Raw genomic sequence first — 17,142 nt, forward strand, 5'->3', positions numbered from 1 at the left:
GTATGTGTGTGTGTGTGTGTGTGTCTCTCTCTCTCTCTCTCGCTCTCTTAGTCTCTCTCTCTCTCTTTCTAGCTCTGTCGGTCTGCCCCCTCTCTCTCTCTCTCTCTCTCTCTCTCTCTCTCTCTCTCTCTGTGTCTTTCTACCTCCTTTTATCCAGATCTTATTTATATATTTGGGTTAATTGATGCATTTTCCGCTCTTTCTACTTGCTTAAAGTCACTCATCTCCTCCCCCTCTCTCACTCTCTCCCTGTTTCTCTCACTCTCACTCTCACTCTCTTTTAGGTTGGCATTTTTTGCCGTTTAATATTTTGTTTTCTTCTTCGTTTTTACTGAAATTAATCATATATATTTTATCTATTAGATGCGCAAACTAACAAAATTTGTCACCCGATCACTCACCCATCTCTCTTTCTCTCTCACTCTCTCTCTCTCTCTCTCTCTCTCTCTCTCTCACTCTCACTTTATTTTTCACTGTTTTCTCTCTTTATCTCTCTTGTTTCTCTATCGCTCTTTTTCTCTCTCTCAACCTTCCCCTCTCTCTTTCACTATATATTTCTCTTTTATATATTTCCTTCTCTCTCCCTCTCGTTCATTTTTTTACTCTCTCTCTCTCTCTCTCTCTCTCTCTCTCTCTCTCTCTCTCTCTCTCTGATTATACTCTCGTTAATTGATGCGGCAGTTACGTTGTGGTGGGATAGTGTCATTTTTTTCGCGAAACACTTGCCGCTGTACTCTTTCTGTTTTATTCGACCAGATTACCCTTTTCCAAAACTGCATACCTTTCTTTTCATGTTTCGGCAAATTTTAATCAGTTTTTAACATGTTTAGTTTTCAGTAAAGGTACTTTTCTTAATGATCTAGACAAGACCCTTTTTTATTGGGGAGGATAATTCCCCAAAATTAAACCGTGATGATAAAATATATATAAATGAATTACCTAAAAAAGTATGTATGAAAAAATATGAAAAAATATAAATAATTACTGAAACAAATGTACAAAGCGAGCGAGCGAGCAATTTACTCATAGGGCAAAATAGGTATCATACGACGCCATGTTTGAATCGTACATTAACGTTCGTTTAGCATGCTAATGCCGATATTCTGGAATATAGAAATGGCCAGAGCTCATCCAATCAGAAGGAGCGAAATTAGACTAGGGAGACTTTATTATTTTTGCAACAGAAAAAGGAAAGATTATGTGATGTCAATGAGTTTATGATTCAGTTACGAAGGGCGAAGCTCCATATCTGTCAAAAGTGCAGAATTCCTCCCGGTGATCGCTGAGAGCGATATGAAGACTTGTTACTTAGAGGGAAAAATAAGAACTACTTTCTCTAAAGATGGTTGCGATTATGATGTTATTCCTAGGATGAAATGTAGGATTTTATTATAACGACAAAATGTGTCTAAAATCACGTTCTAAGGTTACATAAGATAGTGGCTAATAGTGTAGACATAATACATCTGTATTTGGCATCTGCTGTCGCCAACCTACGATGCTTTGGTTCAGATGGGAATTTCTGCAATCAAAATATTATATGGGATATACATATATATATTCGCACACACACACACACACACACACACACACACACACACACACACACACACACACACACACACATATATATATATGCGTAGATCATCGTATAACGATTTGATCACTGTCTGTCTGACGTAATGAACATTTAAATTAAAATGTTTAAAATTCAACGCTATTTCACATGATTAATGGTAGCCGAATGGATACGGCCTCCGCTAATCGAGCCAGAGATGTCTCGTGTCGCGGGGTTCGAATCGTTCGACTGGTAGTAATCATGACACCCTGCACTGAAGAATCCCGAAAGGATGAAACACTAGTGTCTGTAGGTATTTAATTATTATAGTAAAAAAAAATAATTATATATATATATATGTCAACTATATATGCTTAAAATGAATAAACAAATGCTACTTTTTGGGGAATATTGTTGTAATGGAAATCGCTTCAGACAGAAAATGAAGCCACTTCATGTAAGAGGCTAATAAGAACGAAAGGTGAGTATTGCAAAGACAAGAGATTCCCACTAATCTTAATCTTTAAAAAAATCAAGGTTGTAGGTAAAGAATAAGAAAATCCTATGGAAAAAGCTACCGAAATTGTAAGTTATATTATAGTAATGTATCAAAACAGCGAATTGATGAAGACTACTAGACGAACGAATCAAAAAGCTGGAACAAAGGAAGCAGGGATTAGATCAAACGATTTTAAAGAACACATATTATGATAGTATAACAGTAATATATTTATTTAAATATGTACTATTTTAATCGACGGGAGGGCACAAATTTTATTTGGAAATAATTCATTTTCAAATGGGTAAAGTGGGATTTTAGCAACATATAGCGACCTTAGCAACATATTGTTCTGGCGAAGTCATTTTTATGGGCGTGAAAGATAATAACGTACGTAAGAATATGAAGTAAATTGGCCTATTATTACCAGGATAACTCCAAAACCAAAACGCTGAAGAGTCACGAAGACAGGAGTAGTACCATTAAAATGAGACTATGTATATGAGAAAGATAAGGAATGGAGAGAGAATGAATAAAAATGCACAAGTAAATTGTTGAAGAAGCGAGGTACCATTAAAACGAGAATATATAAATATATATGTATATGTATATATATATATATATATATATATATATATATATATATATATATTCCTATATTAAAATATTTTATATTAAAACGAGAATATGTATATATATATATATATATATATATATATATATATTCCTATAAATTCGTTTTTCTTTTGTGTGTATTGATATTCATATTAAAAACCCTATTTCTATTTATTTCAAAAGAAAATATAATTTTCTTATATATGGGTTGTGGGATTGCATTCACGAGCAAAAGATCTGGCTAATTTGCATATTCTTTTAAACATTCATTTTAATTAATTCCCTATTAGTTTTTCGGTTTTCTTATGGGATTATAATCTTTAGTTAACTATTACGTGTAATTATATTCATATAGATATTCTACATGATTTATACTTGCATAATATTTGCGTAAAATCTTTAAAGTAAATAAGAAATTGTTTCCATATATATTTATGTATACGTTTATATTTTTGTTTAATCTATTAGTCTATCTATCTATCTATCTATCTATCTATATATATATATATATATATATATATATATAATTGAACGTGTGTGTGTGTACATTTCCCTACGCAATAACTCTGTCAATTTTTAGTCTACAGACTCGAAATTTGATATACAGGGTACTGAGATTTGGGAAAATCGATGTGATCGGTTTTTGTCCAAAAATTTGGCGATTAAGGGGTCAGAGTTCAACGATTTGACCTTTGAGAACTCTACCAAACTCCTCCGACAATTTTGGGTCTACGCACTTGAAATTTTAGATATAGGTTCCTTGGACATGGATCTAACTTAATAACTTGATTTGAGCCCAAAACAATAAATTTTAAGGGGTCATAATAGGGGTCAAAGTTTTTAAAAAATTAACCTCTGCGGTCTCTTCCAAATTACTCAGACAATTTCTGGTCTAAATATTTGAAATGTTACATAAAGGGTATTCAGAGATAGGGCAAACTTTTTCATCAGTTTGGGTCGAATATTTTTAGTTACCAATATATAAATGTATGTATGTATGTCTGTTTACACATCTGCCTTAAACTTTTGATAGAGGCGACGGATTTTACCAAGATCAGTATCGTTTTAAAGTTCGACCTTTCATACGACAAATATCGAAAAATTGGCTAAAAACATTTATATCTTCCCCTTCAACTAGGCACTTTTCTACAGAGGGGGGGTCACTTTTTTCGGTTATATTTTTGAAAACCATCATCTCCTTTAGATTGTCTAGCCTTAATTCTAAGAAATGTCGCTTCCGGTTTGGCGCTGGTCGTAACAGCATAAACGTTAGGTTTTACCCCGTTCTTTTCCTCTTTGCGGTACGGGCTCGAGCCTGCCTTCCTACATTTTTTGCACGACATACACATCCAAACACCCTCATACGTACTTGAAATTTTCGATATAGGTTCGTTGGACATGGATCTAACTTAATAATTTTATTTGAGCCCAAACCACTAAATTTTAAGGTGTCATAACAGGAGTCAAATTTTGACCGCTTTTTATCTTTTCTTTTTTTTGCGCAACATACAACGCCGGGCTGAAATGCTAGTATATCTTTAAAAGTGAACGTGTCTGTGTATATGTGTGCCTGTGTCTCTGTGTGTGCACATGTCCCTATGCACTAACTCTGTAAATTTTAAGTCTCCAGACTCAAAATTTGATATACAGATACTGAGATATAGCAAAATCTTTGTAATCCGTTTTCGCCGAGAAATTTGGCTGTTCAGGTGTTTAACTTCAACGATAGTATTTTTTTAGAGCTCTACCAAGCTTCTCCGCCAATTTTGGGTCTAATCACTTGTAGTTTTAGATATAGGTTCCATTTGGATATGGATCTAACTTATAACTTGATTTTTGCCTCAAACAATAAATGTGAAGGGGCTAAAATAGAGATCAAATCTAAAACAAAATTGACCGCTTGTTTTTGGCTCAACATACACCTCCAAACACCCAGGTAACGCCGGGCTGAAATGCTAGTATTTCTATAAAAGTGAACATGTGTGTGTGTGTGTGTGTGTGTGTGTGTGTGTGTGTGTGTCTACATTTCCCTATGTAATAACTTTATCAATTTTTAGCCTACAGACTTGAAATTTGATATACAGGGTACTGAGATTTGGGAAAATCTGTGTAATTCGTTTTCGGCCAGAAATTTAGCTATTAAGGGATCAAAGTTCAACGATTTGGCTGTTGAGAATTCTACCAAACTCCTCCGACAATTCTGGGTCTAAACACTTGAAATTTTAGATATAGCTTCCTTGGACATGGATCTAACTTAATAACTTAATAAATAACAATAATGTTAAGGGGTCATAATAGGGGTCAAAGTTTTAAAAAAAATTGAACTCTGCGATTTCTACCAAATTACTCAGACAATTTCTGGTCTAAACATTTGAAATTTTACATAAAGGGTATTGAGAGATATGGCAAGCTTTTTAATCGGTTTGGCCGAAAATTTTTAGTTACCAATATATATGTATGCATGTATGTATGTATGTTTGCATGTGTGCCTAAAACTTTAGACAGAAGCAACGGATTTTTACAAGATCCATATCGTTTTGAAGTTCGACCTTTTAGACGACAAATATCGAAAAATTGGCTAAAAACATTAATATCTTCACCTTCAACTGGGCACTTTTCTACAGGGGAGGGTTGTTTTTTCGCCGATATTTTTGAAAATCATCCTCTCCTTTAGATTGTCTAGCCTTAATTAAAACCTACCTCAATTCCGGTTTGGCGGTGGTCGTAACGACAAAGACGTCGGGGGTTTTCCTCCTTTCTTTTCGTCCTTCGCGATACGGGTTCGAGCCTGCCTTTCTACTACCACTTTTTTTTTTCGCTCAACAGACACATCCAAACACTCGGACAACGCCGGGCTAAAATGCTAGTATATATATATATATATATATATATATATATATATATGTAGCTTAGAGCGTTAGAGAAAAAGAGCGAGCTCAATTCTATGAGAGGAGACTTATCTGGACATTATAAAGCTCAACAAGTATCAATGGAGCTTATATATGAAAACGGTAGGAGTGGGAAATGAAGTCACAGAACAATATATTGGTGGATATAGATTTCGAAGCCTAAGAACTATGAAACTAAACAAAATAAATTTCTCATTAAAATGGAAGATATTAAGAAAATCCACTATGTTACCTAGCATCGTCTCTACTCTTCTGATGAGAAGCATTAGTCTTTGAAATGCCTTGGCATAAAAAGTCCCTTCTATCCCCCAACTAATCGATTGTATTCCCTTATTGAATAAATGAACCAATCTATATCCATCAATATATAGTTCTGTGACTTCATTTCCACTCCTATTGTTTTCATATATATATATATATATATATATATATATATATATATATATATATATATGTATGTATGTATATATATATGTATGTATATATGTATGTATCTATATGTATATATATATATATATATATATATATATATATATATGACGTATCATCTATAATAACAGACGTTATCATCCATAATAACATACTAAAATTTGAATCATTTGCAAAGGATAGAAAAAGAATTATAACAATTATTTATTTTCAAAATAAGAACGTCCAAAAGTAAGGGACAAAATTCAGAAAAACAATGTAAACAGTATGCTATAGTCAAATTTCTTGATTTCCTCTAAAGAATAAGTCTTACTTAGTTATTTGTAAACGTTGCATCAGCCGGCACCATGGCGAAACGCCAAAAGCTTGATTACTCTGTGAGACAAGTTATTGTGAAGCTACACAAGGAAAAGCTCACCATTAGAGAGATTTCAGAGAAAGTGAAACATTCCAAGAGTGTGATAAACACGATTGTTAAATCCTATAATGATACTGGTAAAATAGTTAGTGCTTTTAAAACTGGCAGACCCCGCAAAACTTCGACAAGAGAAGATCAAATAATGCAGCGTATGTCATTAAAGAACCGTTTTAAGTTTTGCACAGAAATTAAAAGGGTTATGAATAGTACCTCATGTGTTAATGTGTCAAGACAGACTGTTTCTAGACGACTGCAAGAAATAGGGCTGTTTAATCGAACCCCAGGGAAGAAACCACTTGTTAGTTACAAGAATAGGAAGAGATTAGAGTTTGCAAACAAGTATGCAATTTGGACATATGAAAATTGGGCAAAAGTATTTTTCAGTGATGAAAGCAAGTTTTATTTATTTGGAAATGATGGGGAAAAACAATGTAAAGAGACGTATTGGTGAAAGATTAAGTGGAAAGTGTACTAAGAAAACTGTCAAGTTTGGGGGCGGAATCGTCATGGTATTTGGAATGTTTTCTAGCCAAGGTACAACGCCTCTTGTCCGGTTACAAACTCATATAAACGCGCAGATCTATAAAAACATTGTTCAAGATCATGTTGTGCCAATCAAACAGAATTCAGGTTTCGATAGGGCTACCTTTATGCAAGATAATACCCCATGTCACAAGGCAAAGGTAGTAATGAGTTACCTTAGCTAGCAAGATTTTGAAATTATGGATTGGCTCCCGCAAAGCCTTGACTTAAATCCAATAGAAAATATTTGGAAGATCTTAGGAGTGAAAGTTTTGGAAAGAAATCCCACTAACACGGAGGATTTGTGGGTGAAGCTTCAAGAAGAATGGTCTAAAATTAGTATCGACGATTGTCAAGAACTGATTAGTTCTTGTAGTCAAAGATGTGCAGCTGTCATTGAGAGCAAGAGCTCATTTACTAAATATTCATTTTACATGTATTTCTGTTGTTTTTGGGGTTTTTTTTTTTTACTGTTTACATTGTTGTTCAATTTTATTCCTTACTTTTGTACGTTCTTATTTTGAAAATAAATAATTGTTATGATTCTTTTTATATCCTTTGCAAATAATTCAAATTTTAGTATGTTATTATGGATAATAACGGCTACCAGTTGTCAAAATTTCAGCTCCTCACAGTTGTTGTTTTTAACAAATATTAGGTTTTAAAATTGTGTCCCTTAGTTTTGGACGCTACCGTATGTATATATATATATATATATATATATATATATATATATATATATATATATATATATATATTAAGTTATAAAATATATATAGCGATTAAACTACACAGAATATTCCGCGAATGAAACGCGGAATATTCTGTGTAGCTTAATCGCCATATATATTTTATAACTTAATACCTATCTCTACATACGTATTGAGCACTGTTGAAGTAAATACTTAAAGTTTACGCATAAATGTATACTTTCGTATATTAATTTTTATGACTAAACGAAGTAGCTATATGTATATATATATATATATATATATATATATATATATATATATATATATAAGAGAGAGAAGAGGGGAAAATAAGTAGAAATGCACAAATAAATAGAAATAAATAGTGTTCCTCAAATTCGGTTAACAATGACCCGCTATACGGCCGTTTAAGAGACGAGTTAAAATTATCATAATGCGCTTATTTTTATTTTTTTTTATTTTTATTTTTTTTGCATATGCATATTCGAAATCGTCTTATAATCAGCGTCTTTTACAAATCTCACAAAGATCGTCAATATCTCATACTTTTGTATAAAGGTTTCAGATTTATACACATTATTTGAAAGTTTCACATTTATACACATTATTTGAAAATTTCACATTTATATACATTATTTGAAAATTTCACATTTATATACATTATTTGAAAGTTTCACATTTATACACATTATTTGAAAGTTTCACAATTATACACATTATTTGAAAGTTTCACAATTATACACATTATTTGAAAGTTTCACATTTATATACATTATTTGAAAGTTTCACATTTATACACATTATTTGAAAATTTCACATTTATATACATTATTTGAAAGTTTCACAATTATACACATTATTTGAAAGTTTCACATTTATATACATTATTTGAAAGTTTCACATTTATACACATTATTTGAAAGTTTCACATTTATACACATTATTTGAAAGTTTCACATTTATACACATTATTTGAAAGTTTCACATTTATACACATTATTTGAAAGTTTCACATTTATATACATTATTTGAAAATTTCACATTTATACACATTATTTGAAAATTTCACATTTATACACATTATTTGAAAGTTTCACAATTATACACATTATTTGAAAGTTTCACATTTATATACATTATTTGAAAGTTTCACATTTATATACATTATTTGAAAATTTCACAATTATACACATTATTTGAAAGTTTCACATTTATATACATTATTTGAAAGTTTCACATTTATATACATTATTTGAAAGTTTCACATTTATATACATTATTTGAAAGTTTCACATTTATATACATTATTTGAAAGTTTCACATTTATATACATTTACATTAATGGCAGTAAATTATATAGATTGATGTAGAAAATAAAATGATTTGGCAAGAGAACGGCTCATTTGTCGCTTGCTCAACTCGGATAGATACTGAAAAAGGATCACAGAAAATAGAAATACAGGATAATATGCGTTAAATTAAACAGTAATGCAGAAAATTCTTTGCAAAACTAATTGTGTTTGCGACTTATAAGAAGTTCAACTATAATATGATGAAAAGGGAATTCTTTAACGTCCAAGAAAAATAGATGTTCAGATTGAGGTTTTCGTATTCAAATTAAGACATTTGCTCACTTGTTGACGGGACAGGATCTCATTCGAGGAAGAGCAAGAAGTTTGTTTTTCTGGCTTTTTTTTTCGGTATTCAACCTGTCAAAAGTAAGCGTCTGTTGATTGGCCAAGGAGAATCGTGTTGGCCAATCAAATATGACCTTTTTAGAATAGAAGGTGTGTCTTGACGGACAAGAAGAGAATTATATAGGAGAAGAAAGAGACGTAAACCTTTTTCCACGGGGTATCGCTAGTAGATAAATAAAATCATAAAATGCAAAAATGATTTTGAAACCATTGAGCTGCAAAGTCAAGTTCTTTTTTACCTCTTAAACCATCGCAAAACATTATTTTTCAACTATGTCTCTATTAGATGAGTTGACTTGTCCTCTCCAGTTTTTTAGTCTTGATTTTACTTTTATTTTTGCGACGAACACACCAGAGATTATCGAGGGATTAACGACGGATCATCAAAAGATTATCTGCATCAATCGATTATCTACACTTTCTCATCAGATCTTTTCTTCTTTTTACTCCCATCTAATTATACTCCCATCTAATTATACTCCCATCCAATTATACTCCCATCTAATTATACTCCAATTTTATGCTCAATCAGATTTTTTTAACATTTTACAAGCATTTTTAATAAGACCCCCCCCCCAAAAAAAGATGGAAAAAAATAAGTATATAAAAATAATTATTACCAAAGGCAAGATAAATTGCCTTTTTTTACCTTTTTGGGTTAGTTTTCTGTTAAACATTTGTTCAAAGCGGTTTTGGTTAAAAAAAAATATTAAGTGGGGGCACTTATCCACTCTGTTCAGTTGAAACGAAAAACAACATAGCATAGAGACCCTTGACAATCGTTCAAAAATCGAAAATGAAACAAAATACTAGTAGAAACACACCCAATGAATGTCAATTGATATACAACAAATAGATGTTAGTAAAGGAAAGACAAGTATCGATATCTGTCTAATGGGAATTCTATCTAAATACATATGGCGTGCTTACGAGAACGACCATAAAGGTAACCAACATCCCTAAGTGAAAATGTTTCTCTAGAATGAACTCGATTCGAAATTGACACATCCAAGTTGTAAGTTCATGTCGTTAACCGCTGAGCTACCGTCACCTTTCTGATGTCGCTTTCGTGTTGAATATTCAAGTCGAAATACTAACCTTCTTAGACTTTTCGCTAGAATCAAATTGTTGATAAGTTCAGCAGTCTATTACTGTTACTGTTTGACTAAGACGGGTGAGTTTTTGTGTTTTGATTTATTGTAAGGTGTGTTTTCTCACAAATAAATGTAGTTTAACCCCGTCGAGTTAAAAAAAGACTGATTAAAACATAAATACACAATACATAACGATGACCAAAGTCTACGCCATTGTTGTAATAGCATCTTTTCCTGTTGGTTTCGGTACGTTGCTACTCGTGTGCAGTTCTAATATGTTCACTCTACGAGACTTTGCCTTTTCTCTTTGATAAAAAGGGTTAGTTTATTGCTAATCGCCTGAGGCGACTCTACCAGTGCAGCGAATGCCGACGAGGCTGATCAGACAGAATTGCAGGCCAGAGTGCTACTCCCCAGGGGCGTTGGTTCTTCAATCTCATTTTCTAACCCTTGTGTCTCATCTTCCAGCCGTGAGAGGGAAATAAATCCCAGAACCAAATTTTTGTATCTATTTTATCCAAAGATGGTACAATAATAATGTGGGGTCTGCGTTCGTGCCGCACGTCAATAAAATGGAAATACAGTACGAACCCATACAAAGGTTTTTGGGTAGAGCTTCCATAACCAGATATAAACTGAACATATATACCGTACACTGGACAGAGCAGGTAAGGGTAGAGCGGTAGCCCTAGATATATCTAAGGCTTTTGACAGGGTATTTCACGAAGGTCTTCTCGGGAAAATCAGATCTTATGGTGTCACTGGACGAATACTTAACATAATTAAATCTTTCTTAAAAAAGAGTTTGTCCTCGACGGTGGTACATATAAACAATATGATGAAAATGCGAGTGTACCTCAGGGGTCTATCCTTGGATGTTTATTATTCCTAATATTCATAAATGACCTCCCCGATAAAATTGTTTCTGAGATGGGTATGTTTGCAGATGACACCACGATCTATAACAGGCATGAGGGGAAAACAAATGAACACATATCTGGAAAAAAACACTAGAGGAAAACCTCCAATCTGTAGAGGAATGGCGAGAAAAATGGACGGTCATATTCAATGCTGTCAAGACTAAGCTTGTTTCCTTCAATAATTACAAGAAACCTTCACAACCACCAATAGCTATGACTAAACATACATTACATTAACGTTCACAGGGAACATGAGTTGGAACAGATACCTTTACATTGAGAGCATCGCCAAGGTCACTGCGAAGAAGGTGTACTCTCTCTGTACCGTGCTAGAAAGCTACTTACACCTGAAAGTATCCTGTACCTTTACAAGGCCACCATTCGTCCATGTATGGAGTACTGTTCTCACATTTGGGCTGGTGCATCTGCTACTAGTCTCTCGCTCCTGGACAGGGTTCAAAAGAGAGTCGCTAACCTGATAGGTCTTAAACTGTCATCAAAGCTTCGACCACTGTCCCATCGACGAAAAACTATTTTCTTTACGTCACAAGTGTCACGCTCACACATTAATTCGATAGCTAATATAACATATTGACCCAACGGGTCACGGATAGTCTAGTATTATTATAAAGTTAATGTTCTATCGATTTTTATATATTATTAAGTTGCAATTTCAAAAATAAAAAAAATATCTGTATGACTTGGGTGCATCAGCTTGTATCAAAACCGAATACCAAACATATATATATATATATAAAGAATTCTTAATAACTCTTGGTTTCGATTTCAGCTGATGGAACCTTAGTAATCTATTTTTTTTTTATAAATAATTTTATCAAGAATTCTTCATAAGTTCTGGTTTCGGTTTCGATTATAGTTGAAGGAACTAAAGTTATATTTGTTCACTGTTTTGGGGAAATAATTCTATCGAAGTGTTCGATTACAAAGAAAAAATTGCAATATAAGAGCTTAATATTTAATTATTTAAAATTGTACAGAAGGCCCGAAAAACCGACGGTACGAATGTTTTTCTGACTTTCTGTACAGTTTATATATAGAGATTACTAAGGTTCCATCAGCTAAAATCGAAACCAAGAGTTATGAAGAATTCTTGATAAAGTTATTTTTAAAAATAGATTATTGGAGTGCCATAAGCTATAATCGAAACCAAGACCAAAAATTATGAAGAATTCTTGGTAAAATTATTTATGACAAGAAATGGAAGTACATAACAATTAAATGACCCGGATGTAAGTGTAACATAGAAAATAACACACACGATATCGTATTAATATATAGATACTGAAATAATTGGACCGATAGTTAAATCACATAAACCTATTATTATAGTACATATGGGTTCGGCGATGTGTGCTTCGCTAAAGCATTGCTTTCGTATACACTTTAATAAAACAAAATAATAGCAATATGATTTAGTTCTGGGAATGAGTTTTGTTTGAAAAATGTTTTAATTGTTCGAATTAGCCGTGATTAATAATCAAGAGAATAAATTACAATTTCTCTTTTAGCTATCCATGTATTTCTTTCACGCCCCTCACTCCATGTCGATTCAACCACTCTTTTATCTTTTATATTTCTTAATAATCTCTGTGGACATTTAGATAAAGAATGGCTGTGCTCTTTAGAGTGGCTACTTAATTTACAATACGGCATAATCGCGCTGACACACCGGTTCTCGTCAGATCACCGAAGTTAAGCAACGTTGAGTCTGGTTAGTACCAGATGGGTGACGATTTGGGAATTTTAGGCGCTGTATGTGCTCTCAGCTTATCTCGGCTTTTGTTACCAGTCATCCTGTACAGACACTTCACTTACCACTGGTATTTAACAATGTTGACTCAGGGGAGGTGTGGTTGGAGATTGCGCACCTGCTGCAACAAAAAATTCACATGCAGACACGCCTTCGTGGATATCCATAGTCTGTCAAAGACTGAAGGAGCCTTTGACTTAATTTATATAGCTTTGTCTGTACACATAACGGACATATACGCAAATTATATGACAAATTAATGTCTCTTTACTCCTATATAAGAATAATTGCTACTACTACTGCTACTATTTATAACAACAACAACAACAACAACAATATAACCTGTCAGATTGTAGATTTTGCTGTTCCAGCAGACCACAGAGTGAAGAACAAGGAACTGTGAAGCGAACTAAATAAACTGAACTGACCAGAGAGCTCAAAGGAATATGGAAGATGAAAAGATTCAAGATAACATCGCTAATAGTAGAGGCGCTATGAACAATAGTGAACAACTTTGGAAAGAGAATGGGAGAGATTGGAATCAGAAGGATGGCTGATAAGCTACAACGGATAACAGTATAGAAAATTGCTGAAATAGTAAGGAAAACCCTTGAATGCGGAGATTAATAGACATTAACTACAGGTACAAACTGGACAGCAGAAAATGCTACAGATGTAAAACAGGGGAACATCACATGGAAGCAGGAAAACTGGAATTTTGTGTGTGGGGAGTGACCAAAAACTGACACCACACCAAAGCGAGAAAGGTTAAGGAGGATGGAAAGACCCAGGGGGGAAATCACTAGGCAGACCTCCGCTGGACTAGTGCAAAGAGGACTGAGACCTTGGGGGGGGGGCTTGTTGCCACCCAAATTTCAATGAAGACCAATGGTCGTTGCCAACGAGAAATTAATGGTAAGTGACTGCTACGATAACGCAAATCCATCTGCAATGGAAAGAGGTGGAGAGTACTGGAAATCTAGGGAGACTTGTCACTCAGACTCCAGAGAACGCCAATCTGATGATGATGATGATGATGATGATGATGATGATGATGATGATGATGATGATGATGATGATGATCTTTGACTACTCCTAGTGAGTAAATAAATATATACTAAAAATATAATTAAAGGAATAAATAACTGGACTAATAAGATACTCTGGATTACCCATATGCTGGACCAAAGCAGAACTTGGGTATCCTGATCAGAAGACGAAGAAACTAATGATCATGCACCCGAAAGATGATACTGACCAACTCAACGTGAAAAGCAATGAAGAGGGAAGGTGACTGGTAAGTATAGAAAACTGCATTGAAGACATAGAAAAAAAACTTGTGAAAATACATAACTCAGAGCCCAGAAAGACTGACTTACACAGCAAGATACACCGTGAAAATGAATAATACAGAAAACTGCGAAACCAGAAAATAAAAATAAGAAAAAAGTGGAAGAGAAACAGCTACGTGATGGATTCATTGGAACGAGAAGATAAGAAAATCACGAGAACATCTGGACTTAAGTAAGAAAAGGACACTTTAACAGAGAAACAGAATCGCTAATGACAACTGCACAGAACAACATAAATTAGAACTAACTACATTAAAGCTAAAATGGATAAAACCCCAGGAAACAGTAAATATAGATTCTGCGTACAAAAAGATAAAACGGGAAACCTCATAATAAGAGTTTTAGTAAACTAGCTTCAAACGAGACAAGACTGTGCGAGGAAAGCCGTACACTGAGAACTTTGCAAACGACTGTACTTTAAACACGCAGACTCATGGTACAGGAATAAACTAGAAACAATACTGGAAAGCGGAGATGAAAAAATTCTTCGGAATATAGAAGTAAAAGAGATAAAGTCATCCAAACAAGGAAACGGGACGTCATAATGATTAATAAGAAGAAAAGAAAGTGCCAAATTGTAGATTTTGCCGTCTAACCAAACCACAGAGTGAAAATGTAAGTGACGGAAAAACGAAACAAATACACGGAACTTTTCAGAGAACTGAAAGGAATATGGAACATGAAGAAAGTCAATATAAAAGCAATATTGTAGGAACATTAGAACCAGTCTCGAAAAACTTGGAAAAAGAGTAGGAGAAATTGGAATCAAAGGAAAGACAGATATTATACAGTAGACGGTAATCCAGAAAACAGCTGAAACCTTAAGGAAAACCTTTGAATGAGAAACTAACCCATATAAACTACAAACCACATGGGAATTGCAACAGGAGTAAAATCAAAAGGTAGAAGGAATTCCACATTGAACCAAGTAAACTGAAAATCCCCCCACCCAAAACAAGAACATGCTGGTGCTGTCGGCATCGACTGGCGCCGCATACCAAATAGTCATGACGAATCAAAGAGGATGAACAGACTGAGGAGAGAAACCAATAACCAAACCTTCACTAGACAAGTGTGAAGAAGACGGGGAACTTGGGGGGGGAGTATTATTGCCACCCAAATTCCAAACAGGTGGTTGCCAGCGACATTTCGGTCGAAGTAACTTCCAACCTTCTTCGGATGTATCTTTTAGAACTCATGACTGTTTCTGTCGAACTCAGGAATTTGGACGGAATTTTGTTCATAGACCCATCGGTTTACAGTGTCAAAGCCTTTGTCAGATCAACATATGTTGTGTAGAAATCCTGATAGTGGCACTGAAAATTTTCCTGGAATTGATAAGCAACAAATACTGTATCAACTGTACCATGCCGCGTACAAAAACCGCATTAAGTTGTCGGACCATCTTCCAGGTGCTTGAGTAATTCTTAATGGAGCGCTTTCATTTTCTTTTCCTATTAACGCCGGTATTCCTCAGCTCTCTCTCTCTCTCTCTCTCTCTCTCTCTCTCTCTCTCTCTCTCTCTCTCTCTCTCTGTTCTACGTACAACAGTGTTTCTTCTTTATAGAAATGACCTTCCAGGGAATATTATTCAGAAAAGTTAACATTTATGCTGATGACACCACCATTTATTCTGTTATTGCTTCTCGCCCATCTTTCTCGGATCCGTTGAAATATGCAGTTTATCCAGATGTTTATTTGGGTTCAATTATTGATTGAGGTAAGAAATGGCTACTTTCGTTTAATCCTGTTAAGACTCGGCTATCGTTCTTCAATCACAAGTGTGTCTCTTTTCTTCCTGAGATTTACATGGATGGTTCTGCTAGCGATGACAGACTACAAAATAGACTTCGTGGCTTAGTGGGGGATACCCTTTTCTCTACCCTGCAACCTCTCTCCCACAGAAGAGACGTTGCGAGCCTTCCTTGTTTTATCGTTATTTCCATGGCAGGTGCTCGTCTGAACTCCAATCTCTGGTCCCCCCTCGCCAATCTTTCACGAAAAACACCCGTCTAGCTGAATCCACTGTGAAAAATCTCCCCCACTCTATATCTGTGCCTAAATCAAAACGCGGATTCCATGAACAAAGCTTCTTTCTTAGAACTGCACGCCTGTAGAACTCTGTTCCCTCCGGACTACAACTTGGATGTCTTCAAGTCCAATGTTAACAAATTCCTAATGAACCGACCCCTTAATTAAACACTTCATCAAATCTCCACACTAACGTAATGTAGTTGCAATAACCCTAATCCCTGAGTGGCTTCCGGGCCTTGATAAGTGGTGATCACGGTGTAAAAAAAAATCGACTCTAAAAATTCCTGGTCTTTCTTGCTGTCCATATATTAAATCCATTGCCATTTCTGCTTCTCGTTAAATCGCTTCTCTGTATCGTTCTACAGACTTTCGCACACCCAAACACATTCCCTACCTCTATAAATTTACTATCAGGCCATGTATGGAGTACTGTTGTAATAATTTGGCTCGTGAATCTGTGTCCTATTTGAACTTCTCGATAAATTGGAGAAGTGTATCTTTAATTTGATTGGCCCCCACACTTTCTTCTTCATTGCAACCTCTCTCTCACAGATGTAATGTTGCTAGTCTCAGTTTTTTCTACAAATACTGTTATGGCATGTATTCTTCAGAAT

The sequence above is a fragment of the Euprymna scolopes genome, chromosome 2, assembly GCF_053919585.1.
Source record: "Euprymna scolopes isolate OS-2025 chromosome 2, ASM5391958v1, whole genome shotgun sequence".
Lineage (NCBI taxonomy): Eukaryota > Metazoa > Mollusca > Cephalopoda > Sepiida > Sepiolidae > Euprymna > Euprymna scolopes.